Source organism: Lemur catta, chromosome 21 (genome assembly GCF_020740605.2).
Source record: "Lemur catta isolate mLemCat1 chromosome 21, mLemCat1.pri, whole genome shotgun sequence".
Classification (NCBI taxonomy): domain Eukaryota; kingdom Metazoa; phylum Chordata; class Mammalia; order Primates; family Lemuridae; genus Lemur; species Lemur catta.
Window position 1 is genome coordinate 14597783 of NC_059148.1, and position 14458 is coordinate 14612240.

General features: G+C 35.9%; 1 protein-coding gene and 1 pseudogene across 1 annotated transcript in view; both read right to left on the bottom strand.

Moving 5' to 3' along the window:
- TTC28 (tetratricopeptide repeat domain 28) overlaps positions 1–14458 on the bottom strand; it is a 533622-nt gene that overhangs the window by 362190 nt on the left and 156974 nt on the right. The gene's annotated exons all lie outside the window — the stretch shown is intronic.
- On the bottom strand, positions 3924–4275 carry LOC123625795 (annotated as a pseudogene).

A 14458-nucleotide genomic window follows, 5' to 3' on the forward strand; every position in this document is an offset into this window, starting at 1 on the left:
GCAGCTGTTTGCCATTCAACTTTGCTACCACTACAGCATGTGAATATTTCATTGTTTAGGCGTTGTAGAGACTCTCAGCAAACATTTACTCTGGGTTCTTGGATTAGAAGAACATTTGTGGTAGGCAAAAGGTAAATAATAAACCACAATGCTACTCATCAGTGACCTGAAAGCCTTTTGACATCTGACTCTATTGCTTACTAAATCATTGTACATATAAACAAAGATCCAACCCTTTGTTTCTCTACAAATTACATTTTTAAAACACAGTTCTTTAGTTATTTGTTTTATCTAAAATAAGCTAGAGTAAGGCACAATAGTTCAGTGGCTTGCAAACTAACATAAAAAGTATCAGAATATGAATTCATCTGTTACTGGATTACTAAATACAGCTAGATGTGTCATTTAACATAACCTGTCATAACACTGTTTTCCTCCAATATAAACCTGTTACACAAATTTCAACTATAATGGGCCAATATCTATGAGTCTTCAATTCTGTGTGTGTCAGAGACAAAAACAAAGTCATTATATTCAAAAGCACTTGCTGAATGCCTTTTACAAGTCAGGCACCATGCTAGGTAGATGGCAGAAGATAACTGCCCTTCGGGGTTTAAGATCAAGTGGGAGAAACCAATATAAACAAGCAAAAGGAGTACACAATTAATTCCTTGAAGACAAGGATGGAGTTGTACTCATCAGCACCCTCCCCGATATATTGATTGGCTGATATATTGTGTGTAATGAATACATGTTGAACAAATAATCAATCAATTCATTGATCAATTGATCAAACTGCAATAATTCCTCTAATGAGAATTAAAATGTGCAGTAAAAGAAGGGATTAATTCTAACCTGGTTGATCTGGGAGAGCCTCATGGAGAGAAGGTTTGGGGAAGGCTTTGAAGAATGAGCTCACTGTGGGCAAGTTGTGATGGGATGAGGAACACTGGGGACACAGTAGGGGAAACTCTTCCTCACTAAAACAGAGCCCCAAAATACCTGCTCCGTCTTGCTTTCCCTTGGGGTCCATTTACTTTGATAGTGGCTGTCACCATCTCACTAGCTCCTAGAGGCATGTTGCTTCCCTCATCAAAATTCAATAGTCACATGGTAAACATTTGTTCAATGAATGACCCAACCTAAAGTAGAGGAAAACAACAACAAAACCTTCCTTTGGTTCTCTTCAGTATAGCTGGTAACATTTTCACAAAGACTTAAAATACCTAGGTTAACAAAACCAAGCAAAGAATATGACACACACACACACACACACACACAGTCCAGAATCCGTCTTCATATGGTTAGTTGGTTTGCCCCAGGAGCTGGATCAGGCCATTCTATCTTAAATAGCTACATTCTAACCACAAAGGACCTGTACAGCTTCCCAAGTTTCTTACTTTCGACTTCCTAAGGCTGCTTGGATGTAAGGGGACCCCGTTGGTGATTTACCATGCAATAACTAACTAGAATATTTTGACAAGACTTAAAGCATGCTCCTCCCCCTCGATTCCTATTCTAATCTACACTACAATAGCAAGACAAGGGTTGATATACTCAATGGCCCTCCCTGACCTCCCCTCTAAGCAAGTTCAAAAACAGCCTTTTTTCCCAGTAGAGGTCCAAAAGAATAATTGCACCCCATAAAAAATATAACCAAACAAAAATTCATACCTTCATTCAAGACCTAAAGTGCTCTACTACAGTTCACACTATCTCAGGCAGCATCACACTTAGAGATTCTTTTCATATCACCTCAAACTTATCTGCCCCTGAACAGTCAGGAAGGAAAAATGTTTTCCCAATTGTGAAATTTGCCGAGGGAACTAACGCCCTCTTATCTAACTTTATATTGTTAAAAATTTTAGTCCTTTAATAATAAAGTGAAACCCACAGATAATATTTTTCAGGAAAAACAGTAGGGAAATGTTTTAAGCACTGAAAAAAATTAAATGTGAGAAAAATACTTTGGCACTTAGCAATATTTTCACGTCTCTGGGGAAATATTAAATCCAGGAAACTGATAAATGGATTTCACTATGTCACATTTTAATAACATTTTGTGCTTTTACAAGATACATTTTCTTTTTACCTTTCTGCTGCTACCAATATTTTTCTCTTTCATCTCTGTCCCTATAGTCTTCTCATTTATTTCCTTCTCTTGCCTCCTTTATTTTCTTCCAATTATTAATAATTTCAACCATAAGAGGAAAAGAATATTTCCACATTCACTATGTATACCAATTTTCGTATCTATCCAAAACAAAGATATGTTAAGAAAGCAATTCTGAAAACAAATAAATTTTCATGTTATCAAAAAAAAAAAGTAGAAGTATTAGGGAAATATTTCATTAAATAAAGGTAAAGAAGTTTCTCTTCCCTTCCCTCCTTCCTTCCTTTTTTAATTGTAGGACTTCTCAGAACCTTCACAATGTACCAAATGAATAACCAAGAAGGGGACAGTAGGTACACGTCTTCTAAACTTTATCAACTATTGAATTTTTTTTCCCTCAATAAATCCTGTGGAACATATTTTAAGAACTGCCTTTCTCAATTGAAAAAATCAAGGGAAAACAAATTAACATAGATATAATACATTCAAAAGGTCTATCTATTAAATATTGAAAAAAAGGAATATATCATGCCACAAGGCAAAAGACAAAAAAAAAAAAGAGGTAGTACTCATTTATTAAGAATCCACCTATAGGCCAGGCACGGTGGCTCACGTCTGTAATCCTAGCACTCTGGGAGGCTGAGGCGGGTGGATCACTCGAGGTCAGGAGCTTGAGACCAGCCTGAACAAGAGGGAGACCCCGTCTCCACTAAAAATAGAAAGAAATTATCTGGACAACTAAAAATATATATAGAAAAAATTAGCCGGGCATGGTGGCACATGCCTGAAGTCCCAGCTACTCAGGAGGCTGAGGCAGAAGGATCGCCTGAGCCCAGGAGTCTGAGGTTGCTGTGAGCTAGGCTGATGCCACAGCACTCACTCTAGCCTGGGCAACAAAGTGAGACTCTGTCTCAGAAAAAAAAAAAAAAAAGAATTCACCTATGAAAACTAATCAGAGGCAAACAGGTAGGAAATGCATATCTTCCAAAAGTATTTAAGAGGAAATCAAGCTACAAACAACAATATGAGTCCATGGAAATAATAAATGAATTTGGAATGGCGAATTCTTTCACTTTTAAAAATCACTCTAATTAAAATAAAGGGATAAGTAATAACAAAGTCTATACTATGGAAGTGTGTGGTGATTATTAACCTAGACAACTTCTACACATAGTTCACTGCTTAGTTCATATCACCTCCCCCTCCTTCTTTCTCCTGCTTTTCAGTGTTCCCCTAGCACCATGTATGTGGTACCACTGTTATCATACTGTATTGCAATAATTCATTTTCTCATCTGACTTCCTGTCTATACTGTAAGTTCACTGAGAATGGGAATCATATTATATCTGAATCTGCTTCCCCAAGGTCTAACACTTCATAAATCATTAAAGAGATTATAGTTAGTACATTAGTTGGTTCTCTTAAATTCAGCAAACATTTATAGGGTAAACTGATATCCCAAATTTTGAAATAATGGAGTCACCATTAACATTATTCAGTTTTCCTCATTATGATATAAATAGATAGCTCCTGGCACATAGTAGGCCCTTGATAAATGAATATTGAAATAATTATTCAATTAATCCAAGTTTAAGTCTAAGTTTAGACCTTAGTAGAAGGAGCTAGACACTTCAAAATCAAAAAAACAGCTAGAATCACTTGTAGCTTGAGTGTTTCACTAGCTCTGCCTGCTCCTACCTAAAAGACGCTGTACTCAAGCACTGCTTCAGCACTCAAGTATTGCTTTTTGTTGTTGTTACATAAATTAACCCATTTATCATAGGGTAGTGTGGTCTGAAAAGGTGGAGCTTCACTGGTCTTTCAGTTCCTTCAGTCTTCTGAAGGGGGACTTGACTGTGACAGCAGAAGTGGTATTGCAGGTCCTGGCACCACCAGCTGCTGTTTTCATGCAGGAACCAGAGTGCCAACCCCACAGCTCATCTCTTCATCTCGGTTTTGTCACAGAAGGAGCATGTAGAGTTGGCATACTGGCTGATTTCAATTTTCTCCACCATTTTCCTGAGAGAGGCACCACAGCAGTCCTGTAGGTCCCCACAATTCCAATCTTCTTGGTGTGTTTAGCCATGTGGCCGCCAACTAGGTCTGAGCCCAGAGCAGTACTGCTTCTGACTGCTGCTGCGAAGCGACGGCCAAAGCTACCTTCCCCTCTCCCAGACCTCCAATACAGAAGCATCTTCACAATGCAGAGCACTGCACTTGGCATCAGGGGAGAAAGAAATTCCAGCACTAAGGCACTAGTCTCAACTCACTGCAGCCACAAGAAATTCCTACGTAATATGAAGAAATAGGTGCTAACTGCAAAAACTCAGAATTTTTTAAACAACCTCAACAGCTCTGAAGTCTGAAATCATTTATTTTTGCAGACAATCATAGCCCAACAAGAAGTTAATTTTCTATACTTAGCACCTTTGTCACCTATCTAGACATATGTCCATCATTTTTTTTTTCAATATTCTTTCCAATTAATTATACTCTATTGTAAACCTATTCTTCCCACTCCAATTTCTGTCTTAACCTGCATATGGGTTACCTTTCCCAGATGGTATAATTAAATACTTAAATATAAAAAAGTAGTCAGAATTCTGTCTTCACAAAAATGCCCAGAGACACAGCATTCCTTTTAAGCCACAGCAATTATCCATCAGCCTAAAGGCCATCTAATTTTAAAATCTTCAGGGAATAGCATGACAAGAGAATGCTCCAAGTATGAGTTAAAGACTGTTTTCCCCATCCAGACTGTGACCTCTTTGTAGGTTTATTCTCCTAGTAAAGATGTATTACTCTTTTACAATTTGCTTAGGATGGCTATGTAAGTTCTATCCAACAAGAGCTCTGGAATATGATTTTTTTTTTTAAAGTGAAGACTGCATTTAACAGAAATTCAAACAGAAGCGTGAATTAAAGGGGTAATTTCAGATGTAGTGAAAAGCTGTAATGTCCATTCAAAGTAATGAAGGCACACAGCATTAATCTCCTAAAAAGATTCAAATGCTATGAGTAGAGCAATTCTATTTCTTAGTGGGAACAAATTAAGATGATTTCCCTTACAGAAATTGCCATAATTACAAGTAATTATCTTGTACTCTCTAAATTTACCACTATAGCACATTCTGCAAATATCATTCCCTTCAAATACTTTATTTGAAAATACAGGAGAGATTGTTGCTTTGTGAATTGCGCTACAGATCTGAAACTGATTGTTTAGCTGCACTACATAATATATGTAGAAAGAGATGGCATTCTGAAGTTGGAAGAGCTTGGAATTCCAAATTTATGATATTCCCCTCATCAGGTAACTAATATCACCCAAAGGAGAAGAAACAAAATGAGAATGGCAAACATTCAAAGATAAACTTGAGTCAAATGTGTGCATGAAACAATGGGGAGAATCATTCTGATATGCATAGGGCAATCATGAAAAACATGTAAACAGCTGCTGTAGTATTTATAAAAATCCTTGCAGAGCCAAATAAAATCCCATCATTTGCAGCCTACTCAGTTTTTCATTTTCCTTTAATAAGAAAATGTGAGAAAAACCAGTTACTCATTGAGCATCAAGAGGAGAATAAGCATGTAAAAACCTAATTTCATCATCTTTGGGGCCAATTACCGTCTGGATTTCAGCTGGCATTTGAAGTCTATTCTCTAGCCAAACTGAAATTCCTTACCTTTGTAAAAAACATGCCCAGAGCTTGCCTTTCCTATTCTTGCTGTCTGGAATGGCCTCCCCATCTTTGCCTGGTAAAAATCAGCCCACCCTTCAAGTCTACTTGAAATGCTATTCTACGATGAAGACCCTCTTGTTCTACTCATTCCTACCCCCAACTCTAAACCCTTCCTTTTCTCCCACCCAACTCATCTGTGACCTCTCCTTTTATTCACTCTCCAGAGAACTCTTTCAGCCTCTCTTGTGATACTTAACATATGCCACTTCACATTTGTGCACTTGCCTTATCCTCTCTTCTAGACTGTAAGCTGAGAAATGTATTGTATTCATATTTGCATCTCCTGCAACTACAGTAAATGTTTAATAATATGATCATTTAAAGTAAATTTGATTTTTGAAATTATTCCCATTTAGAAACATACCATTTAAATAGTCTCTAAAATGGCTACAGAATCTGTTAAGGAATTTAAAATATATCTTAAACTCTAAACAAATAAATATCTGGTTTTATTTAACAAAAACTATACATGTTTATATTAATATTTAAAACTCCCCCATGGTGAGATTATAACCTCTGTGCCTATTAATCTTTCCATAGTTTATTTGTTCAGTATAAATAATTTTTTGGTTTTTTTAATTTTTTAAATTTATTTTATTTTATTTTTATTTATTTATTTATTTATTTTTTGAGACAGAGTCTCACTCTGTTGCCTGGGCTAGAGTGCCGTGGCATCCGCCTAGCTCACAGCAACCTCAAACTCCTTGGCTCAAGCGATCCTCCTGCCTCAGCCTCCCTAGTAGCTGGGACTGCATACAGGCATGTGCCACCATGCTCAGCTAATTTTTTCTATATATTTTTAGTTGTCCAGCTAATTTCCTTCCAGTTTTAGTAGAGACGGGGTCTCACTCTTGCTCAGGCTGGTCATGAACTCCTGAGCTCAAAGGATCCGCCCGCCTCGGCCTCCCAGAGTGCTAGGATTACAGCCGTGAGCCACCGTGCCTGGCCTCAGTATAAGTGTTAACTCTACCTGTCTATATAATTACACATAGTCAATAACCTGTAATTTAAGATCCCTCCTTTAACTGGTATCTCTTAAGGTTAGAATTTTTATGCTCAAATTAAAAAAAAAAGATAAAGAAATGTACTCAGTTTCTCCATATTTTCATCCTGTTTTAATCAATGGTTAAATGTCAACAATGTAGCCTATAGATTTATAATACTTTAAAAATTAGATGAGGCATGGCCATTCACCCTATAATCCCAGCACTCTGGGAGGCCAAGGTGTGAGAATTGCTTGATGCCAGGAGTTCAAGACCAGCCTGAGCAATGTAGCAAGACCCTGTCTCTACAAAAAATAAAAAAATTAGCCGGGCATGGTGGTGCACACCTGTAGCCCCAGCTACTTGGGAGGCTGAGGCGAGAGCATCACTTGAGCCAAGGAGTTTGAGGCTACAGTGAGTTATGATTGCACCACTGCTCTCCAGCCTGGGTGACAGAGCAAGACTCTGGCTCTGAAAAAAAAAAAAAAAATTAGCTTTAGGACTTTTACATTCTCATTCATTCATTCTTACTCCAGTATGAGGCAATGCAAAGATTCACTTTGAAAAATAACATCACAGAATTCTACTCAAATTAACCCAGATAATTTGCCTAAAGTTACAGTTTATTAGTAACATTGGTTCTACAATAAATACCCTAGTTCTTCTAAATTGTTTGTTTCCCGACCACTATAAATGGGATAGCATTTATATGCTTCATTAAAATTTGAGAACCACAACTAGCATCAGAAAAAATTAGAACAATGACAAGTACATTCAGATATGATTTACTTGTCAATGAGGTCTATTTTGTATTTGTGTAAACTGATATAAACTGTTTACTTTTCACATGTTATTTTTTCTTTATTGATAGTAACTATTAATTTTTTGGTTCCTTACTCTTGGTCATTTTGTATCATCTACACTGACCTAGAGCTGGTCCTCCCTTGAAATTATGAAGTATGTGAAGTTTGTGGTAACACCCTCTATCTCCACTCCCACTACCTTCTTCTCCTGTCCCTTAAAATTACAAATTGCCTTCATACTTTCTTGGCTACATAGGTTCCTCACCAAAGTGGCCCCATCTCCACTTCAAAACAGTACTCTCCAGTCACTACGGTCCTGATGAAAATGAAATGAAAATGAGTCTTCCCTATCAGCTACATCGAGTGGTTATATGGATCCCATTTCTCAAGGTCCTGCTGGGTGACAGGCCAGCAAAACTAATCAACAGCACACAAATGCTACCATCATATTTGCATTTTACTGTGGCTTTTTTAAAGCTTTAGCACCAAGAAATTTCAGAAAAATAAGTTATAGAAAATATGTCTGAAAGCAAATAAATTTTTTGGTGTCTTCAAAATGTACCATCTATATAACTGTATTTTCTCATAAACAAACCCAACCCTAGCTTCCAAATTCCTGGAGAAGTAGAAGCAGAGCAGCCCGGTGGGTATGGTCTTTCTTTAGAGTACCCAGGACAAGGGCCAGTCTCTGAATAGCTATATGATCCTGAGGGACTCAATTTACCCTTTCTCTACTTGGCTTCCTAATCCGCAAAATTAAATGTTTCTTAAAGTTTTTTTCCTTTTAAAAAAACATTCTAGTCTAAGTAGTATAAATACTGTCTAGCAAAATTTACGCTAAAACAAAAAGCGCTGTTTAAAACAATATCTGTGTCCCTAAAAAGAATGTTTTAGTTAATTAATATATAACTAATTAATATTTAAGTAAATATTAATTATTTATTAATAATGTGGGTTCCTGGGTCATTTCTTCTTAAAGGAAATTGCATAGACTCCCTAGGATATGCAATTCTACCTGTCACATAAACCACTAACACTAGTTCTTTCTGCCATGGCTTTTAATTGTGTGTATATATTTGAACAAGTTATTGAAAAAAAAAAAAGCCAACTCAGATACACCAAAGCAAAGTCAGAAAAGGGAAAACTACAGTGGCATGGCATTTATCAAATCATTCAACATGTTTCAGTCACTATGACAAGGCATCCTCAAATATATCTAACTCTTGGTGATTAAAAGCATTATAAAAAATATCTCACTACCTCAACTATCTAAAACACCACCTACATCCAGGAAGTATAAAGAGAAAAAATCTCAAGCTTTTTTAAAAAACTGAGCTTTCTTAAGTTTTAAAATATTTCAATAGATTTAATATTGATACAGTCAGGTTTGATTTGACAGCTTTTTAAAAGCATCAGCTCCTTTAATTGGAGCTTATTGGGTTTCTTAGTTTAATAAATAGATAATGGGTAGATCTATGTGATATTTAATAGTAGAATTACTTCAGGCAACATGGAAAGAAAAATAAAAACTGTACAAAGAAGACATAAAATTATAGTAAAAGAAACAAAACATCAGTCTGTGGTCATTCAGTATAGGAACAAACAATTCTACATTCCTTAAAAGCTCCTGTAGGATTACTGTGTTACAGCACTAGAATAATTCATGTTTGTGATAATAATCCTGAGTAATCAGGAGACGGTTAAATCATTCTTAGTATTTTCCAGTTAAGAAGGCAAAAAATATATATTTTTTTAATTTCACATTTAAAAAATGGTTGAAATTTTTAAAAGGCTGGCAGCTAATGAATTTACTTTGAGTTACCAGGAAATTCACAAGAACAATACAGATAAATTAAAGATTAGTGTCATGATTTTCCATGGACACTATAGTGACCATGAAATATTAAAATTCATCCCCCAAACACATTTTAGTCTTATGTTCAATATTTATTACCACCATTCCTACCCTCCTCACAAATATTAGTTGAACCATAATAAATTTCTAGTTTTATAGGTCAAAGATGGTCACACATAGGAATTTCACATGGTTCAACCTAATATATTTATAAAAATTATTAACAATAAAATAATATGGCCTGCATCTTATTTTTTTCCTCCAGTCCACCCTCTGCTAGAAAAAAACTAATTATTAAGTAATAAAGACCCAAAGTCTACCTAAATGTTGTGGGTCCACCATCATTCACTGTGACATTTTCTTTCTATTCCTCAATCAAAAACATAACGATCTTATTTATGTCTGAGAATCTCAACTCCACAAACACAGCTCCTGAAATATCTAATAGATCTTGGCCTTGGCTTTTCACAGATACCACGATCTAGCATAATCTTGAAAATGTGCATGTGCATTCCATCTAAGCTCATTTATAAATACTAAAATACAAAATATGCTTAACAATTAATTGTCAGAGCAATGAACTAATGACCTAGGTAACTATAATGGACATTCAAGCTTCTCAGTTACATAAAACAGATTAGCAATCAGCCTATTTTCAAATTTAAAATATTATATTTTTATCTTCCTTAAAACAAGGAACACCAACATTGGACACATCAGAATAAGGAATCATTTATCAATAAAAAACTATTTCTAATCTAATAAATGTTGTTATGCCAATATAGAATTCTAACAAACTTTTTCCGAAGTGTGTAACAAATTTTGTGTAACAAATTTTCCTTGTGAGTTTCCTCCCTCCCTAACCCCCTAATACCTTTCTAGGTTCAAGTCATATATATATGTATATATACATATATATATATACACACACACACACATATATATATATATCAGGTGTTCGGGAGAGTATGTGTCCAAACACAATGAGTTCCCACAGTGACCTCCTGGCTCTCAACTTCACCAGGTCTGCTCCATAACTCAGACTTGCCTCAATATCTGTGTTTCCACAAGTCTCAGCCCCCAGCCCCCAACATGACATAAATCTAAAACATTACCTCCCACAAAGTAAATGATGCTGGAATATGGGTGCATTCATGAATGGACATTGGCTTACATAACCAGATATAAGCTAGAGAAATTTCATTCTTTAATAGTTCAAACTGAGAGGTATCAACCAGCAAAAAAGCTTATATGCAGCTTCGACAATTGCCATCAATCTTATTTCATGTACTCTTTCTAAAAATGCTAAGTTTATTGCATAAAAAGTATAAGTCAAAGGATACAATGTCATGTCTTTACTTAAAGTACATGCAAAAAGGACAGAATATTCAAAATAACAATGACAGAATACTCTAAATGGCAAAGCGTGCTGAAAAAGGAATACAGTTAAAGGGTTCAATCATGTGAGAATGTGAGAACTCCTCTTAGCTACAAAAACCTAAAAAGGGTGGACTAACAGAAAGTTCAGGACAAAAGCTTCATATAAATCCTGAGAATGTCAGTTAAATGATATAATTTTTATAGCTTTCAATAAAATGACATGGTTTTAGCACATCAATAAAAGCAAAGTCCTAAAGCTGAGACATACATTGTTATTAATGATATAATGAATTCACTGTGGAAGCTAAAGCTGACAAGGCCAGCCGGGATTTCAGGTTTTCTCTTGCTTCCGCTGTGTTTTCCACAGCATGTCATCACTGTGACTGACTAGCAAAATGAAGGTGGCTGCTGGAGCCCTTTCTTGAAGTTGGGCCAATTAAACTCTGTACCTCTCACACTGGCAATGTTTATTGGCTAGCTCCTGAACGGTAAAGGTGCCAACTCAGATTTCCTCATCACTGACTTCCTTCACTTCCTATCAAGTCTATCAATTATTCCCAGTTTCTCAAATGTCCCTGGAAGTACTTTTCTATAGATGACTACTGCCCACCAATTTTATAGAATAAAAAATAGGGCTAAAAGTTATAAAGATTGACTCTGGTAGTTTACAACCATGGCGTTGCTACACTGATATCTTGTGATTAGCTGTGAGATATATAACAAATAATTGTAACTTTTTTTCTCTTTTAGTTGAGGTGAAATTCATATAACATAAAATTAACCATTTTAAAGTGTTCGACTCAGTGACATTTAGTACAAGCACAATGTTACACAATCACCACCTTATAACTATGACATTATTTTTAATAGGTGCATAGTTCAGATCATCCCTTTAATGAGTCACCTTCATTAGTAATGAGTCACCCTCACTTATATTCAATACAGTGTTCTGAGAGGGTGAGAAATGGATAGTGATAAATTTGCAAGCTAAGCATTTGCAATAACTGGCAAGTCAAAGTATCTTGCCAACTGGTTGAAGATCACTGTGCATCTCATCCCATAAATGCATTAAGTCATTCAAACATTCATTCATTCAGCTCGTCCTCCATGTCTATGCCCTCTAAACCTCAAACTGGTAGAGACAGACATACTGACAGTGACAGCACAGGGCTAAGACTGTGGCCTATACAAGTATGGTCAAAGAAGAGTATAACCAACTATGCTCAGCAATAGAAGAACTGCTTATAGCAGGGTTCACTAATAAGGAGAAGGTTGAGTTAGTTCTGAAGGTATATCAAGTAACAAAAGGAAGGCAAGTTAAGAATATTGAGAAGAAGGTATTCTAGGCAGAGGAAAGAAAACTGGTGAGGCATGTCCAGCCAGACTGCAGGATATCATCACACTATAAGGTAAATTTTGTTAAGGACTTTTTATATGCCAGGCATTCTTGTAAGCATTTTACATGACATCTTCAAAGTCATACTAAGAGCTGGGTGCCATTCATATTAAATAGCTGAGACCTCCGAAGTACAGAGAAGTCACGTCAGGGGTGGGGAACCTGCAGCCTCCCAGGTCCTTAAGTGTGGCCTTTTGACTGAATCCAAATTTTACTGAAAAAAATCCTTTGATTTTTATTAATATTTTTTTTTCATCTTTTATATTTTTATTTTTAAAATGAATGTACTTAAAATACCAAAGAATAAAGTAAGTTTCAACCAAATGATCCTCCCAGATTGACTGGCACAAATAGAACATTAGTAAGCCATAATGGCTAAACTCACGCCTGCTATGCTCATGATTTAGTTCTAACTTCCCCCACCTGCCTGGCACCACTACCACACAAGGATAGTTGGCGAGAGTTTATGGTGGTCAAGTATGCCATTCTGTTACTGGCTTTTGACAACAGTGCACTATGTTTCTTTTTGAAGTGGCATTTGTGAATAGTTGCACACCTGAACAGTGTTTTTTAATTCTCTCTGCTTAACACTCCATCATCTCAAAGAAGACCAAGAGAACACCGCAGAAAACAAATTTTTTAATGAGGATTGGGAAATGCAATATTACCTTGTTTCTGCTAAAGATAAGATGATTTGCTTGCTTTGTGATACTGCAATATCAATATTTAAGAAATTCAATGCTCATCAGCATTATAACACTCATAAGGACCACAAATATTTTAAATTACATGGAGAGGTGCAAAATGTTGTATTGCAGAAATTAAAAGGTGAAAAGCAACAGCAAAGACAGATCTTTCAAGCAGCAGTAAGACCCAGAAATAACACCACTGAAATAACTTATAAAGTAGTTTATATGTTCAGGGAAAAAAGGGAAACCTTTTTTCAGTGATGCAGAAATTGTGAAAGAATGCATTGTCAAAGTTGTGTGATGTTTAGATCCCGATGACATTTGAAAGTACAAACAACTGCCTCTTTCAAGGAGAACCATAACTGATCAGCAGTATGAATTAGCCCTCAACTTAACAGAACCACTTCATGCAATACTTCAAAAGGAAAATATATATTATTGAATCACATTATCAACTGATACTACTAACTGGGTGCAGGTTTTATACTTCAGGTCATAACAGAAGATTTTCTTTGCTACAAAGAGCTAATCACTTTGGTCACTCTTGAGAACAGAATATGAGAAATAGATATCTTAAACAATTTTCAAGACAAATGTCGTGAAGTTGGACTGACTTTGGTAAACTTAGCAAGTGTATGTACAGACAGCGCGCCTTCCATGACAGGAAAACATGAAGAGTCTATTGCACAGATAAAAAAGGTATTAACAAATACTGATGCTCTTATTTCTTTTCATTGTATCTTGCATCAGCAAAATCTCTGCTGTAAAGCTGCTATTTTAAGTGACACTTTGCAACAAGTTATAAGTATCACTAACTATATTCCTGCAAATACAACACAGCATCCTGTTTCGTAACATGCTAAAATTGAATGATGAGGTATTCAGTGGGTATTTGCTGTATCATTCTAAAATGCATTGGCTATTGCAGGTACAGGTGTTAGCCAAAATTTTATCTCTGCAATAACAGATAGTTAAATTTTATGCAGAACAGAATCAGCACTGTGAATTATGGAAAAAAGATTTCTACAAGAATGCACCATTTCTGTGTGATATCATGTCAAATCAAAACAACTTGAATATTCCTTTGCAAGGTACAACTAAGTCTGTATATGATACATGGCAAAATATCCAAGCATTTCAAAAAAATATATCTTTTTTCAAAACACTTCTTCCTCAAAAGGAAATTTTAGATGAGCATTTTCCCCAGTTAGCAAAGGTCACTGATGAGCAGGATGATGTATGCAAATCATTTGAAGAATACACAGCTCTTATAGACCTATTAATTGGAGAATACAATGAAAGGTTCACTGACTTTGAGAATCATGACATCACACTCAAATTAGCATTTCAGCCTCACCTAGTTGATATCACCAAGGCACCTAAAGAACTACAGATGGAATTGATTGAGCTCCTAATAGATGACATTTTAAAGTCATTGTCTGATGCTAAGAAAGATCCAATTGAAACATGGGAAAACCCACACCTTCGGCAAC